The sequence below is a fragment of the Falco punctatus genome (genome assembly GCF_963210335.1).
Source record: "Falco punctatus genome assembly, chromosome: 9".
Classification (NCBI taxonomy): domain Eukaryota; kingdom Metazoa; phylum Chordata; class Aves; order Falconiformes; family Falconidae; genus Falco; species Falco punctatus.
Window position 1 is genome coordinate 44,078,955 of NC_137589.1, and position 15,644 is coordinate 44,094,598.

At 45.4% G+C, this 15,644-nt stretch overlaps 1 protein-coding gene across 7 annotated transcripts in view; it reads right to left on the reverse strand.

The window, feature by feature from the left end:
• DAB2IP (DAB2 interacting protein) overlaps window positions 1-15,644 on the reverse strand; it is a 249,502-nt gene that overhangs the window by 86,253 nt on the left and 147,605 nt on the right. Inside the window, exon 1 of one of the 7 annotated variants that reach the window (XM_080402868.1) lies at window positions 386-7,692. The exons of the other annotated variants lie outside the window; for them this stretch is intronic. The gene's annotated coding sequence lies outside the window, so the exon portion shown is untranslated. Of the gene's footprint in view, window positions 1-385; window positions 7,693-15,644 lie in introns of those variants that run through there. 7 annotated transcript variants of the gene reach the window in all.

Genomic DNA, 15,644 nt, shown 5'->3' on the forward strand with positions numbered 1-15,644 from the left:
CCCCACAGGCTGATTTCACAGGAAACAGCACAAACATCTGCACCATTGAACCGACTGACAGACCTCGGGAGATCTCTGTTCAGAGCAATCCAGCATTTGAAAATCCAACACATTGCAAGATGCTGCAGCCCCAGCAGTCCCTACCAGCTGAAACAACGTGCTGGAAAGTCTCTTTTCTCCATATCTGCTCCCTGGCCCTTTTTACAATGCAGTATATGAAATCAAAAGATTTTAAACGTCCAGGTTTTCAAACCTGGATCATCCACGTCCACAGCAAGCTCACAAAGGTGCAGGAAACACGTTGGCATTGCAGCTCCATTGTAATTTGGCAAATCCTAGCGAAGCACTGAGAAGAAAGGTAAGTGGAAAACTACCAGGCACTTACCCAAGCCTCCACGGGACAGAAAAATAAGATCAGGATAGAAAAACAATTTTGAGGTCCCCAGGAAAGTCAGCTCCTCCGAGGGCAGTGCGAGCCCATCTCCTGCGCTGCCCTCCCTTGGCCGGCTGGTCGCCTCTGCTTGGCTTGGGTGATGGAGCTGGCGCTTACACTGCTCGCAGGCTCCCGGACCGCCAGACTTCCTCCGCAGCTGATAGTGGGGTTATTAAAGTAAACCGACTATTGCCCTTTGTGAAGGGAGGTGGGGGGCAGGGAAGCTCAGCCCCTTCCCTTCCTTTGTAATTCAAACCCTTCCTGGAGGCTCGCTGCTGTGGAGGAGAGGCATCTGCTCCCAGCCCCTTCCCTGCTGCCTGGGAGCTCACACAGGTGCTGGCTGCCATCCAGCTACAGAAACTGCACTGCACTCCAAGTTTACATGACAAAGCAGCTCGTTCCTAATTAAACTTCATCTAGCATTTTTCTTTCTCATCCATAATTAGCGCACTACAGCAAACATACAGGTAAGAAGCGAGTTGCCCATACACACAGGCTCCTCTCTCTGCGCTGCTGATTAATTTTAAGATTTCTACTTCATTTATTCAGTAACAGGCTCCCATTGCTTCCAGAACGTCACAGATTCACCATCCCTACCGGGGACACTGAGCCAGCTGACAATGCCGAAGACTGGACACTGCTGGGCAAATGCTGGTCCCACTAGAGGAGTGCATGTTCCCAAACCCTCCCCGGGACACGCGGCCCCTGAAGCCCGTCACGGCAATGTCAGCAGGCGTTCATAGGCAGCTGCATCAGGACCGGGCAGCTCTGATCTTTATTGCTTCCTGAAAGCAGTTAATTTTTAAAGCTGAAACTACAAATGCTGTCAGTTTAGCTTGCAGCCTCCTTCTATTGGTATTTACAATTCACATTTTAAATTGTAGAAAAACGTCCAGGTGTACAGGAATATGTCCACAATCCAGGCGTATAGGAATTAATATACATTCTCCTCAAATCCTCTTGAAACCCAAACTTTCATTATTAGCCCTACCCAATGTGATAATAAACTCTAGCCCCTGACAGCCACATATGTATCTCATCTCCACTGTATTTCAATATTACAATACTCCACCAGTGACCTGGTAAGCAGCCTCAGTCCAACAGATTTTATTTCACCCTGTCAATGAGAAAATTCTGGCACGTTACAGAAATAAAAGAAAAAAAAAACCCACCCTGAATAATTTGTTCCAAGTTCCCACAACTCTCTGTGCCTTCCCCCTTTCCCAAAACACATCCTCCTTGAGGCAGTGGTTTTTGCTCATCTTTGACAGCAAATGTTTAGATTTGCTGCTCTGGTGATGACCGCAAACAGTGAGGATGGTCAGAATATCTATTTCAGCTGTTTGTACCATTCCCTGAGTTAATGTGAAAGGGAACAGAACACATCTGCCAGGAACCAGGGCTCACTGTGCTTCAGGAAAGCACTGAGCAAGGGACCTGCTACTTTTTCTGGGCGTGTTTTTATCGAGAGAAGTAAACAGAAGGGCGAACTGCATGGATGTTTTCTATTACATCTCTGTTCGGTGTCCCAACCTTATGCTAACAGCTTGCCTGTGACTTGTGAATAATCATAACATGTATTTCACTATCACTCCAATGCAAACAAGCATCTTTCTAATCTCCCAAGAGCAATTTGCACAGCTGGCTCTCAGGATGCGCAGGGATGAGCTCCTTTCGGTCTGGATCACTTTTCACCTGAACTCGGTTGTTCTTGCACCAGAAATCATGCTACCCAAAACTGAGGGATAAGAATGAAACAGTTTCTGCAGTACCCGTGATGAAGCATGTGTTTGGTGTCTGCAGGCCAAATCCCACTTTCACTGAAGTCCAGTAGCTATGTTCTTACTGATTCAGTAAGAGCAGGGTTCGAGTATGAAGCAGCCCTCGCAGGCTCACTGCAAGCCTCCCATTCCCTGGGATCCCTTCCTTGCTCACACCAATTCTGGTTTGGCTGTGCTATCAAACCATCAGACAGGCACGTCAGAACTCAACTTATGGCCTTAGGGTACTACTAGTAGGTAAATATTAAATGACACAATTAAAACATGGACAATCTAAGATAAGGCTGGTAAAAAAGAACAGCTAAGCAAGCAAACAAAAGCCCACCCAAATATGTGTGTCTGTATTGTTATAAGACACAAGAAGATTGCTTTTCTTTTATATTAACACTGTTTCGAACTAATTCCACTCATTTATTCTCTATATACATGGGGATATTAAAATAAGAACTGACCCAGCACCAAATATTCCCTATTTTAGGAATTATTCCCAGCTGCCAGTAACACAGAAGGTCCATGAGAGCCTGGGAGAATGTATCCATATGCACGCTTATCTCTTCATTTCAGACCATTCATCATTCCTTGCCTGGAAGCAACAGTTAATTTACAATAACTCAATGTCAAGATGGCAGTTTAAAAACCTCTTGAGGATTGCCCTAGGAGAAGATTTTGTCCCAGCTCTCTGTAGCCACTGTAGATTCAGCTGAGCCTCTTTTGAAGTCACTTAGTTTCAGAGCATGATAGAAATAAAGAAAGAGAGAAGACCTGCTAGGTTGTAGCACATCCAAAACCAAGGAAGGATCATCTCTCCAGCACGTTCTTTTGGGATTTCAGTAGTCACAGAAATCAGAGACGAAGGAAGAAGAACCTGCATGCAATGCAGATTATTTGCTACGGTTTATTGTTTTGTCCAGACACAGATTGAAGCAACGATGACTCTTGCATGGCATGGGAAACACTTCCAGCTTAGAGTGGAGGAGAAGGCACCCCTGGGCTAACATCAACAGGCTGGACCTTTCTGAAAAGGCCATGTCACAACCAGACCTGCCCCCAGACCTTCCAAAGAGCAATCCAGATAAAATCCACAGGAAGGTCCCTCTGAGCAGAGCTCCCTACGGACTGAGTCTCAATATCCCGTTCTCCCCTTATCTCTCTCTTGTATTTGTTTGGACTCAGCTTTACCTTTTCATTTGAAGGACTTTGCTTACCACATTTTACTAGCATTGATGGCCCTTGCCTTTTATCAAGGACAATCTGCATCTAATATTTTGGAAAGCAATTATTTAAAAGTCTTCAGGTAGTGCCGCATACAATGGATGACATGCCATCTATGTAAATTGGAAGGTGTCTAAAGAGGGTGTTTACAAGCAGAACACTGCCTGCTCGAAGTCTGCCTCGGCTGCAGATAACAAGGCTGAGACAATGACAGATTTCCTTCCCCTCGCAGCCAAGAGCAGTTCCCTCTGATTGGCTTCACCGTGTTTATCCAGGATGCTGGTAGAGAGCAGGCACCAAATATGCAATTAATTGGCAGTTTGCAAGAGCATATTGCCTAAAGATAAACAGAGTGGGTGATCGTGTCGTATGTAAAATGGCTGAGTGCTGCAGTTGTAGTGTTGACCCAGTTTAAAAACAAAAAAAAAAAGTGGTTTTTTTTGTTCTCTTGGAAAATAATTGTATTCGAAAGAATACTTTTTTGCAACATCCCTCTGGCCTTTGAATATTTTGTGTATGTAAGCCATTCCACGTTCTTCCTTAATCTGGAAGTACTTAGTAAATTAAGAATTTGTTGAAAACTTTTACTGCTGACATCAGTGGAGCATTTCACCAATTTCACTGTGCAGGAGCAGACAAGTACATTGTGACACGGTGTTAGTGGCCTTTCCTCTTCACAGCGGGTGTTTCGCAAGCCAGAAGAGACAAGACCACTGGACATGAGTCTAACTGGCCATCAGGTGACATGAAAAGGAACAAAACTCGCCAGGACAGACACAGGTGAGTGAAGGAGATCAGGTCTAGAAGACCCAGAGAGGAGAAATGGTTATCCAGGGACAACTTGGAGCAGGGGCAGGGGAATGACCAAAGCTTGGGAAATGGAGAGTGCTGTCAGCGGAAGGGACAGGCCACAGCCTCTAAATATAGGCACTGTCAGACAAAAAGGCCCAAAGATGACATAAAACCCAGAGTCAGGTAAGGAAATAAAGGAAATTATAAGGGAGAAGATTGAATGCTACCTAGGAGCTCAGGATACACACTGTGGAAAATTTGTTGAGGCTGGAAAGGGCAGGGGAAAGGCAGCTTGGATGTGATGATAGACAAGTTGGGTGGCTTGAGAGGCTTCAGAAGGGGTACCTACCTATGACATGATCAGAGCAGCAGCACAAACTTGTGGATCAAATGCAAGACACAAATGCTAAACAGAAAAGGTCTCTCTTTTAGGAGAGAGCATACATTAGAAGACAAGTCCCTGCTGCAGACTTTCAGACTCAGTGTTCTGCAGGGCAAGAGAAGCCCACGCAGCTACCACGCAGAGCAGTCACAGGCAGTGAAGATCAATGACTTCACAGGACAAAGGGTACACGTCTCTCTCCTTTTTTTACATTTAGTGCTATAAAACTGAAGACTCAAGCATGTGACAAACCTCTCGCTTCATTTTACTGAGACCACGCTGACATTACCAGCACTGTTCAGACTGAGCAAGAAAACAAGTCATGACCTGGCAACTTTTTTGCAAGGGACAATGCACAGAGATTGTATCTGGCCTGACCAACGTGACGATTTCAAAAATGCCTTTACAGGAATTACTGATCCCATGGAGAGATTTTTACGGCATGCTTTGACTTGCTGTTTTGCTTGATACTTTCACTTTGCCCTCAGCCTAGGCTGTGAACTGAGAGCAAACAGCTTCATGTGCACTTCGCACTCCACAAACTATGTTCTTCCTTCTAAGGTGATTCCAGACAAATTCTTCATGCAGGGCTCAGTCCAACTTCCCTCTGAATTCTCCTGAAGGCCAGGCCTTCACCATGTGCCATAGAGCTCAGTGTTCCAGAAGCATGGCAGAAATCCAGCAGCGTTTAAAAAGATCTTTTCCTTTTAGATCAAAGTTTCTGGGTTTGGGTATCTAAAATTATCTAGCAGAATAAGTGACATTTTATTCAGAGATGCAGAACATCCACTTATTTTAATGGATTCAGCATTCCAGAAAAGTAGGCCGTTATTTATGTACCTACATAAGCATTTGCAAGCCTAACTTGAAGGAGCCAAGTTTGTAAACGATGACCTTATGTTTCAAAAATCATGAGACAACTCTGCACGCATCAGTCTGTTATTCCCTTTATTTCTGTCAGCAAGTCCCATTTGAGAGGCAGATTTAAGCTGTAAAATGTGCCTTTAAAGTTTCTCGCAATAAGGTCTCCTCTATCTAGCAGAACACTTAGGCACAGGCTTAATGCCTTCCCGAAGAGAAGCACTTCAGCGAATCAAGGCTAATGGCTTGCTCGTACCCCTTCGCTTGCGACGGGGAATGAAACCGTGCCCCCCCAAAAAAAAAAAAATATTCCTGCTCCTGATGGGAATGGCTCAGCAGCCTTGAAGACTTTTTCTGCCTCATCACTTTACCCTAGGAACATACTTCAACATCGTACAGAACCGTACAGGGTTCTCCGCTGCACAGCAAGCCAGACGACACGGGAAAACTGCCTCCCGTCCTGCAGCCCGTGGCGGGCAGCCCCCCAGGGTGCAGGTGGAGGCAGGGAAGGAAGGGCAGCCAGGAGCAGCGAGGCACTGAGCCAGAGTGAGAGCCCCTGGTGAGGGCAGCTGTCAAGCGACGAGGCAGGATCCTCTTGCTAATGCACACCAGAGGAACTCCTCAACCTGCTATTTATCTTGCAACTTATCTATTTTAATCTCGCGCAACTGAATGACTATCAACGGACTGCCATTTGGCTGCTTAAGGAAATAGCTGTATAATTTAGCTCTGATTGTTTAAAGCACTTGGCAGGAAACAATAGATAAAAACTGACAGGACTTTCACAGTTAACAATACAAACTAATGAAGTGAAATACTGCTCAGAAAAATATTGTGATGGGTATCCACAGATTCAAATGAAGGAAAAGAAGCGGCGGGGTAGATTCTGCAGTGCAGTCCCTCAGTCTTGACTTTGAAGAAAAGTCATCAGGTCTTCCTTCTCTCTCTGCTCTTCTGGCACACTGGTTTGGTTACACAGCACTGTATGCAAGTTTGTAAAATCACACTAGTTTAAGAAGTTCCCAGAGAGGAACCACAAATGAGCTTAGCTCAGATCTCCCACACTTTCACATTCCCTCAGCTCTTACCAGCAGCAGTTCCCCTGTGGAATGACACAGACCACTGAGGGGAAGCAATGGGGGAAACCCTGAGCTCGGACAAATGCACCAGCAGCACCGAGCCTCCAGCGTGAGCATTTGCATGCAGGTGTGTCACAGCGACGTGCCACACAAACCCGGCACGCAGCCAGCAGAGGCGTGGGGGACTCTGACTGTCCAGCTCACTCTTAAAGGCAATTGCTGGATATTGAACTTTTGTAGAAAGAGTTACTGCCGCTGCAGCCGGCTACAGGCACTTTTTATTTTCCTTTATCTTACAAACTGCAGCTCAGAGTCTGAATTATTCAAAGCAGACTCCACTGACAGCTTCTGGAAGCAGAGGGGCATACAGACACACAGATGGTGGCTGTAGTGTTTTCCCCTGCGCATGGCGTATCCCAATTCCCAAGTGTGTTTAACCGGACAATTAGTGCAATTTGTTAAGCGGGCAGAAGGCAGTGAGGTGGAGCGCACCGTGCTGTGCACACAGAGGGTGTTGGTACAGAGCTCCACTCATCTTTGTGTTGTCAGAACAGAGGATGCTGCAGACAGGCAGCAGCCAGCCTGCCCTGGCCAGTACAGTTTACATGATATACTGGTTTGATTATCTGTGGTCTCACCCACTGGCTCAGTTAAAATGACATTGGCGGCCCCAAAGAAACTAATGATCAAAAGCACCACTGGGGAGGATTTCCCTGTTGTGTATCTTACTGTAGGCATGGTCTGGGTGTGCTGCAAGAAGGTTCTGTGCACAGAAGCAGGATCAATAACTTGCTGATATGTACAGCTGACTGCGATACAGTCCTTGGTAATCCCTAACAGACAGCAATATTCCTGGCTGTCTGGCCACCCTCCATGCTATCGGCCTCCTTTCTGCCTTGACCACAACGAGGAGAGATGTAAGGGTGCAGCTTTCCCCAAAAAATCATGTGCAAACAGAGCATCTGGACTTTGAGGGAAGTCAAACACTATTAAACACTAATTAAACACTAATTCTGTTTCCATGGTGAAGGACTGCAAAGTTTCACTTACCCTAGGAAGAATGGGAAGTTTTCATTTTCTGGCCCCAGGTAAAAGTGTAAGGAAAATTACATCTGGTTGGGATTGGAGATAATTTACTTGTAGAAAACAAAACAAAAAAAAAAGTAGGCAAGAAAGTGGTGCAGATATAGCAGAGTACTGCTTGAGTAAACCCCGTGTAATGCACCCTGGCCAAATTTTGTTATTACCTGTCCAACTTTTTCATATAACTCAATAAAGAACACCCTGACCTACGGTGGGGAATGCGCTCCAGCAGCTCTGAGGAAACAAACAGGCAAATCCCTTGAAAGGCATGAGAATGAGAATCGTGCCTGTGCGGAGAGCTAGCATAAGCCCCATGCAGGGCTCAAAGCCCACTTAAACCCACTGCTGACTCCTTCATCCCATCCCCTCGCTCCCACCGGGCAGACTCACCAGATCTGTGACTACACACAAGCCCTCTGCACTGGAGGGAATTTATCTGCTCTAAAAAACCTAGAGAGGGAACATTTTTAAAAGCATCTGTATCTGCTCCTAGCAGCCCTTTCCAGCATCAAGGCACTGCATTCCTCAATACGGCAAGCTGAAGCTGTTCAAGTGAACATGAGACTCCATGCCAGACTCTGTATTTCTAATGGGAGCTGACACTGCCAGCACTGAAAATCAGATGGGATGAAGTCCTCAGACAAGGAGACTAATTAAAAAACATAACTGGCACTGGCAAATAGCTTAAAAGATTTTAAAACCCAAAACCTAAACCCATCCTCATCCAAAAAACAGAACACACAAAAAAAATATTTATTTCTATACGAGTCAGTTAATTTAAAAAGAAGGAAATACCCTAAAGCTCACATGGATCTTTCACATGCATCCGCATACCTGAAAGTCAAGGCACTGTTTTCAAATTCTACTTGAAAATCTGAAGTTTACAGATGTTTCTGAAGTCATTAAACTAGAACTTCACAGGAAAAGGCAAATGGGGGCAAGTGGATCGGATCAAACACCATTTTCTAGATAGTAAGAGGCAAGAGCCCTGCTGCCTGGAGCACTGGCAGCCATGGGAAGGATACCATGAACTCCTTCTTTGAAGCAGCTGCCCCTCTCCCCTGCCCAGGCTGCCGCACCCCAGGCACAACAGGCTCCAGAGCTGTGTCCTCACTCCCTAGCTCCAGCCTCCAAAGAAGTGTCTCACCTCTGCCGCAGGGGCAGGTGCGGCTGGAGGCTGCACAGCCTGGCCCCGCAGGAGGACCCCACTACTTCAGCACTGGCTGCATTGTATGAATGTTCTCACCAGGGGACGTCACCAGTATTGTCTTTCAGCGTATTGTTCTATCCGGGTTAAATATAACTTATGTAACATTCACAGAAGAAAACTATTCTTTATGTGAGAAAATGCATTGCAGCCTTTCAGTTTGACACTTGTTACCATACCACTGCAAAGACGAAAGAGACAATAATAATAGTAACCAAAAGTTTAAAAATATCTCTATGCATATTTCACTATGCCATAGAGATTAGGATGCTTACCTCTAAGACTGGGTGAAAAAAGGTCCTAAAAACCTGGTTTTGCTACTTTAATTGATAATATAGGAGGCTTTTTCTGTCTATACCTATCCAATGAACTAATTTAAAGACATTTTTCAACTTTTTCCTTACACAAAAAGGGGAAAAATAGAAGGAAGGAGAGAAATAGAACCATGGCTTTTGACTAGTGAAAACTCAAAGCATGTCAAAGCTACAAAATACAATTTTATGAAGATGAGGGATGTTGGTAGCATTGACGTGAATCAGGGTATGTTCTGGAAAGCTGAGGAGCTGCTACAGCAGGTACATCACACACAGCCTCTCCAGCCCACCCCCTACCTGCCTGTATGAACTCCAGCATCCACACGCAATCCCTTCCAGTCTCAGCCGGCGCTGCCCCGTCACCTGTTCGGAGCACGGGCACGCTGCGGCTGTGCGAGCGATACTGTCCTGTTGCTCCAGCCAAGACTAATATTGCAGGAGAGCAAGTCTCTGAAACAAAGTGTTTGAAGACTGCAAACAACCTGGATGTTCAGTCTGGCACATCACAGCTTGCGGCAGTCCACAAAGACCTCCATGTCTATTGTGACTATGATTAATCTCTCGGATACATCCCCAAAAGCAAAGTTTCAAAGGCCCCTGGCTGCATTCAAGCCATGACAGTCCTCCTGGGTCACCGGGGTATTAATGCTTCAAACCTGACACTCCTGAAGTCAATGACAAAGCTGCCATTGACTTGAAGGATAGAGGAACAGACTGTGAGAGGCACGGACGTAGCTTCAGTTTTCTGGCTGAATTGCGCTGTCAGCTGCTTTGCTGTCATGAAGGGGGACCGTCCATCACCCTGGGAATACCACAGGCTGTTTACTGGGAAGGAGCTCAGCAGCTGGGAGGGATCAGGGGCACTTGAGTTTCTACACTGATGCGCAGAAGCAGTAGTAACAGGCTGTGAGTGGGTACAAAAGGAAGGTGTCAGTAGATGTCTGCTCTGAGCAGACCTGTGCTGCCTTTTCTGTCAGCCCATCGCCTTCACCAGTCTGCTAAACACTCAGGATGCACAAAGAGAGGGTTGAGAGCAGCCCTGTGGCATGAAGGGGACCGCAATGAGGCGAAGGCACTTTGCCATGTCAGGCAGTGGAGTCAGACTCTGTGGTGGATGCTAGAGAGTGGCTGGTAAGAGTTAAGCTGGAGGCCCCAGCTAGGAGGACAGGCAGCCACAGTCACTGTTAACCTTCTCTCAGCGTTGCAGGCTAAGAGGAAGGCCAAGGGATGTATGAGACCAAGCTCTACTGTCATCTCCACAGGGAGATCAGAAATGCCTGCTTTTTTGTTGTTGTTGTTCCTAATTTAATCCCTGTCAAGTCGTCTTCTTTTCTCTTTTTTTTCTTTAAAGTTCATAAAAAAATATTCCCGTATGACAAGGAAGACCAAAACTACACAGAGTTAACCCCAGAGCCTGTCCAATGAATGTATTATCTTCCCAGTAACTTAGTATAAGCGCAGTTTTACTGCAGTCATTGTAACAGTATCTGTCACTACTGTGTCCTCTGGATGTCATTAATAAATAATAAATGAAACCACTCAGAAAGAGGCAGAAAAAACATATCTGGGATTTTTTGGAGCACACTGAGAGGCCAGGAGCAGTGACAGGCATGAAAGGGAAAGTCTAATGGGACGAGCTCTGGGGAACACCAGCTTTGCAGTGTCACGGAGACAGGTGGAAAGCCAGACGAACACGCCAGCACAGGCAAGGTCTGCTGGCTCCCCCCGGGTGGGCAAAACAGGCAGCAAAGCACGGGCAGTGGCACCGGGCACCCCGACAGAATGGAAATAAAAGCGCTGCGTTCCAACGACAGCACCAACATTTGCCAGAGGAGGCCAATATATTTTTGCTGTCAGCTCTTGGGAGGTTTCTTTTAACACGGTTTAATTGGGTTTTAGCACTGGTGAAAGCCCCGGAGAGAGATAACTTGTGCTTAGTCACAGAAGAGTTATGAGCACTGACAATGGCAACGTCCCTCTTCGCAGTCACACAAACCGATTCCCTCCTCCCCCGCTGCAGCCTGGCCAGATCCAGCAGTCAGTCCCCCCTTTGCTTTTTCTCTTTTATTAGCACACAGTGTCGCCCACCCCCAAAGCTCCGCTTCTCTCACACTGTTAATAACGGGTGAGACGGGCGGGTGGTGGCACCAGCCGGCGGCACGGGAAAGCTGTTGGTCCTGAAGAAACTGCCTGGAGCTGCCCGTCCTCCTTCCTCCCTCACGGGCATTCGCCACCTGGCCTGACCAGGCAAGTCTCATTCTCTCCCCTCCACATCTCTAAGGGCCACGGCATGTCCTCTAGCTCTCCACCACGCTAATTCAAACCAACTTGCCATAAGTGTGGGGCTCAGAGGGCAGGTTTTGCCCACCACCCTACCTGCACTGCTCTTGAGTCAGCTTATGCCACCCTGAGCTACAGGGAAGCCCTGCATCCCTGGTAACTCCGCCGACATCTTAAGGTGTAAAAAAATAACAGGCACTCAGGCGTTTCCCTCCTAATCCCTGCTCTTTCTCAGCTGCTTTATACTCACCCTGACTCTCAATCAGGAAGAAGGAAAGAATGAAAATAAACCATGATAAACTGTTCTCAAAACAGACGCGTTAATATTAACTAGTAAACAAAAAAAATCCAACCCCAAAATACAGGCAAGTCAAACACACCCTGTTGATTGGAGAAAAATGATTCATCATCCTTTACCAAGTCAGTACTTTTCCCTTGTGTGCCAAGCCAGCTGGAGCACAGTGAGGGAAAGTGAATTGCTTGTCCTTTCCTGAACGCTTCTAAAACTATGGAAGATCCAAACCCATCATCCCAAACATGGCTTCAGCCATTTCTCCGCCTCTGCCACCCTGCCTCTCTCACAGAACCTCAGTCTGTCAGAGCTTGCTGTGCCCATTGTCCGTCTTCTAGAAAGTGTTAGCCTTGAGAAATGTGCAGCCCCACATGCAGCAACAAAAGGGTTATTTTTGTCCCCACACATATATTGTCAATGAATTTCTGTAGTTTGCTGTAGCCTGAGATGGGATTTCAAAGTGTGTCAGATCTTTCCAAGATCCTGTTCCTGTTCCCGCTCCCCACCCTTTGCTCTTCAGAGTGATCCTTTGGGGAGGCTGAAACTTAAATCTATTTCCTTGCCAAAGAGTTTTCCTTTTCACCACCTACACTTCCACTTGTGCTCCTGCGCGGCCCCTGGAGCGCACTGCTGCTGGCGCTCATTCCTGCTGAGCAAAAGTACCTTGTTTGGTTGGGACTGAGAGCAGAAGAAATCTGCTTCACATCAGGTTTTTTTCTGAGTTTGGTTTGCGGGAAGGGTATTATTTCTTAGAGGATGAGTCTGTTTATTGGCTGGGGATATTTCTAGTGCATTTATTTTTTGTTGTCATGAATTTGGATTAGAGGCATCTCCTTCCTCTTGACAGTTGCTGGCAGCATGCTGTAAAAATATGATTAATTAAAGTGTGACTATGAATCCACTCAGAGGCTTAGACTTTTCCTGCTATAACAATAAATAGAGAAAGGGCCATTTAACAAAGTTCAGACCTTGAAGCAGATTTCAAAGTACACTGCAGTTTAGCTCAGCATGACTAGGAGGTTCAACCTTCAACATTAAAAAGCTATGAGCCCTTGGAGAGAAGAGACTTCTGCTTCTGGTCCAATCCCAAATATAGAAATAAATAAATAAGAGATAAATAAGCAAACCATGCTCAAAAAGGACTTCAGCAGCACCGCAGAAAGACACTGGTCACCTGAGGGGCTCCTTCTTACCTACGTGACATTTTTACCTTTGTAGACAGTTCAACCACTGAATACATGCAGCCCTGTTGCACTGAGATTTAGATTAAAACAACATATTCTGGCTCTTGCTTTGCGAGAAGCCACTGGAAATCCTGGAAGACCTTCAAAAATGAGCAGTATAGTACTTGAAAAAGAGACGCAACTTTACTAAATTGAGAAATTTGAATTTCCTAACGTGGACTTAAAAGGTACTACTGAATCTTTAATGACTGCAATATAGAGATGGCTCAATCTGAGAAGGGCTGAAGGTCTCCTTTTGAAGAAGTCAAACTTAAAAAAAAAATAAATAAATGTCTGCTACATTCCAAGGTCACAAAGGGTTTCATGAAACTCTGTATCCCTCCCGACTCTGACTTCCTCAATGATAGTCACTTGTTAATCCAGAGCACCTACTTGAAACTGAACATAATTAGCTGGGGAAAGGGAAAACATGCCAGACTAAAAAAGTACCTCTATAACAAAAGGTTGCAAAGAGCAACGCGCTGCAGATACAGATGGAAAATGGGCTATTTATTTATTTCAAGAGCACAGAATTCTTATTCATTAAATGTTACTTTTAAGCTTGACATTTTTTAAAGCTGTTTGGTATTCTACAGCCTTCTGACTGACGGATAGCTTGGAGGAAAGGATCAAGAATGGGAAGCACAGGCTTTGTTATTTAGCAGTATCTGTGGGGTCAGTTACTAGCCCACTTTTCCAGGCTGGTTCTCATACTATTTATTTCCCATGTCCAGTATAATCTTCAGTCCCCGCAGCCAGTTCCTCTCTCTGCACCACATTTCGGATCACCACCCAGGTACTCCACTAGCGAACAATTTTCTCCGGAGAGCCTTAATGAATAGAGTAAACCTCTAGAATGTTGAATATTGTAGGAAGCGACCCGCTAGACGAAATGCCCCATTTTAACATGTTCAGGCCATGAGGAGTCCCTGGCATGCACAAGGCTCACAGGTTTTAAAAATAGCAACTGAGTTGTATGACAGAGCCCAGTGCTGGTGGCAAAGCTGCTGCCCCAGCCCTAGAGGCCGGCAACCCACCGCAATGCACACGCACTGCCTCAACCTGTGTTCTTGTTGAGCCAACAAGCAAATGTAGTATGAAAGAAATAGCCATTTGCTTCTTAAAAAAAAAAAAATAAAACAGTAATTCTCTTGTTGTTAGGCAAGAACACAGGCTATAGTAAAGCACCCAGACAGCTAAACTGTAAAGGAAGGCCACATTTAGATGACGCAAGACTAGGAATGTAAATGTAAAATTAAACATTTTTAGTTTGGGTGAGGGTAACAAAAAATATAAACTTTGAGAAGACAGTAATTATTAGGAATTATAAATCTGCTTCTGATTTATGTGATTTCTATTGACGTTTTCTTTCTAATTCAGTTTTTATTAATTTTATTGCATGCAGATGAAATCTAGATAAGAGCATTGTGATGTGCTGAAGGCTTAATCCAACAGAGCCCCCCTAATATGCAATTTAAGGATCTCAGGTTCATTAATAATCCTAGGAGCATCTTGTTTAATTTAGTTTATTTGCATGGGACTGAGTACATCTGAGCGAGACCAGGCGCGGCAGACATTGCTTCCCTTTAGATACCCTCTGGTGTGTCTGCTGGGCACCCCGTGGGGGTGAAACTCCTTTCAAATGCGTTCTCCATCCTCTGTCCATTGACTGGGCAGAGGAAGACTGGGCAATCCTAGAAAGGTCTGTTTGCCAGAGATTCCAGCATGATTTGTCCTCTCTGCAGGCATTTTTATAAGAAAATAAAATTAATACCCAAACACTAGCCTTCTCATGAATCCATCGATTCACCTACTGGCAGTTTCAATAATAAATTAGGTCAATATGAATTACTGTGTGTGCGAACAGATATCAAATCACAATATGCTATGATCAGATGGGTTTTTCCTAGAAAAACAGTATTTATCCATATTTAGTAGAGAAGGTGCATCTGCTCATCCAGAACCCAAAAGAGGTAAGTCTCCCAACAAGGCTTGGACTCTGTAACTGTTTCATGGACTAAATCCTGAAAAGAATAAAGAATTGTTTTTACTCTGGAAAACAAATAATTTAGGGTTCTGTTCCACCCCAGTTCTGTTCTCTATCCAACTGCTTCCTCCTCAATAGATCCAACTGTAAGAAAGCCTAAAACTTCCACAAACTTTGTAGCTTTCAATGTATTGGCATGAGTCGTTATTTTGTGGCCACGACCCACCTCTCATTTTGTCCATGAAAGACAACATCTGAGGCTTATACAAGAAAACCCAAAGGAAAAACTGAAGACCACCACACCTAGGAACATTTGCTAGAAAACGAAACGCTGCACCCAAGCTAGGACGTTCCAACAATATGCACCAATACACCCTCCCGCTCTTCCCCCCAGACCTCCCTTTCCCCATAAATCTCCCTGTTTTCAGCCCCTGAATGGGATCCTCAGGTGCTAATGGAAAGCAGAAGAGACCTGTTGGGTGGTTGACTCCTCCAGCACATCCTCAAGGACCGTGTCAGTAACTGGAGAGCTTTCACTACTTCTTCAGGCAGCCCGCTCCAGAATGACATGTTGGCATATGCAGGTAATTTCCTGATGCCTGGATGCCTGCATCTGCCCACCTTGTCCCATGTTTATCTGTCAATTATCCACCCTAAATTCTTTCACCTCCCCACTGTTGACACCCTTTAAATACATGGTTATGAAATTCATCCTCTG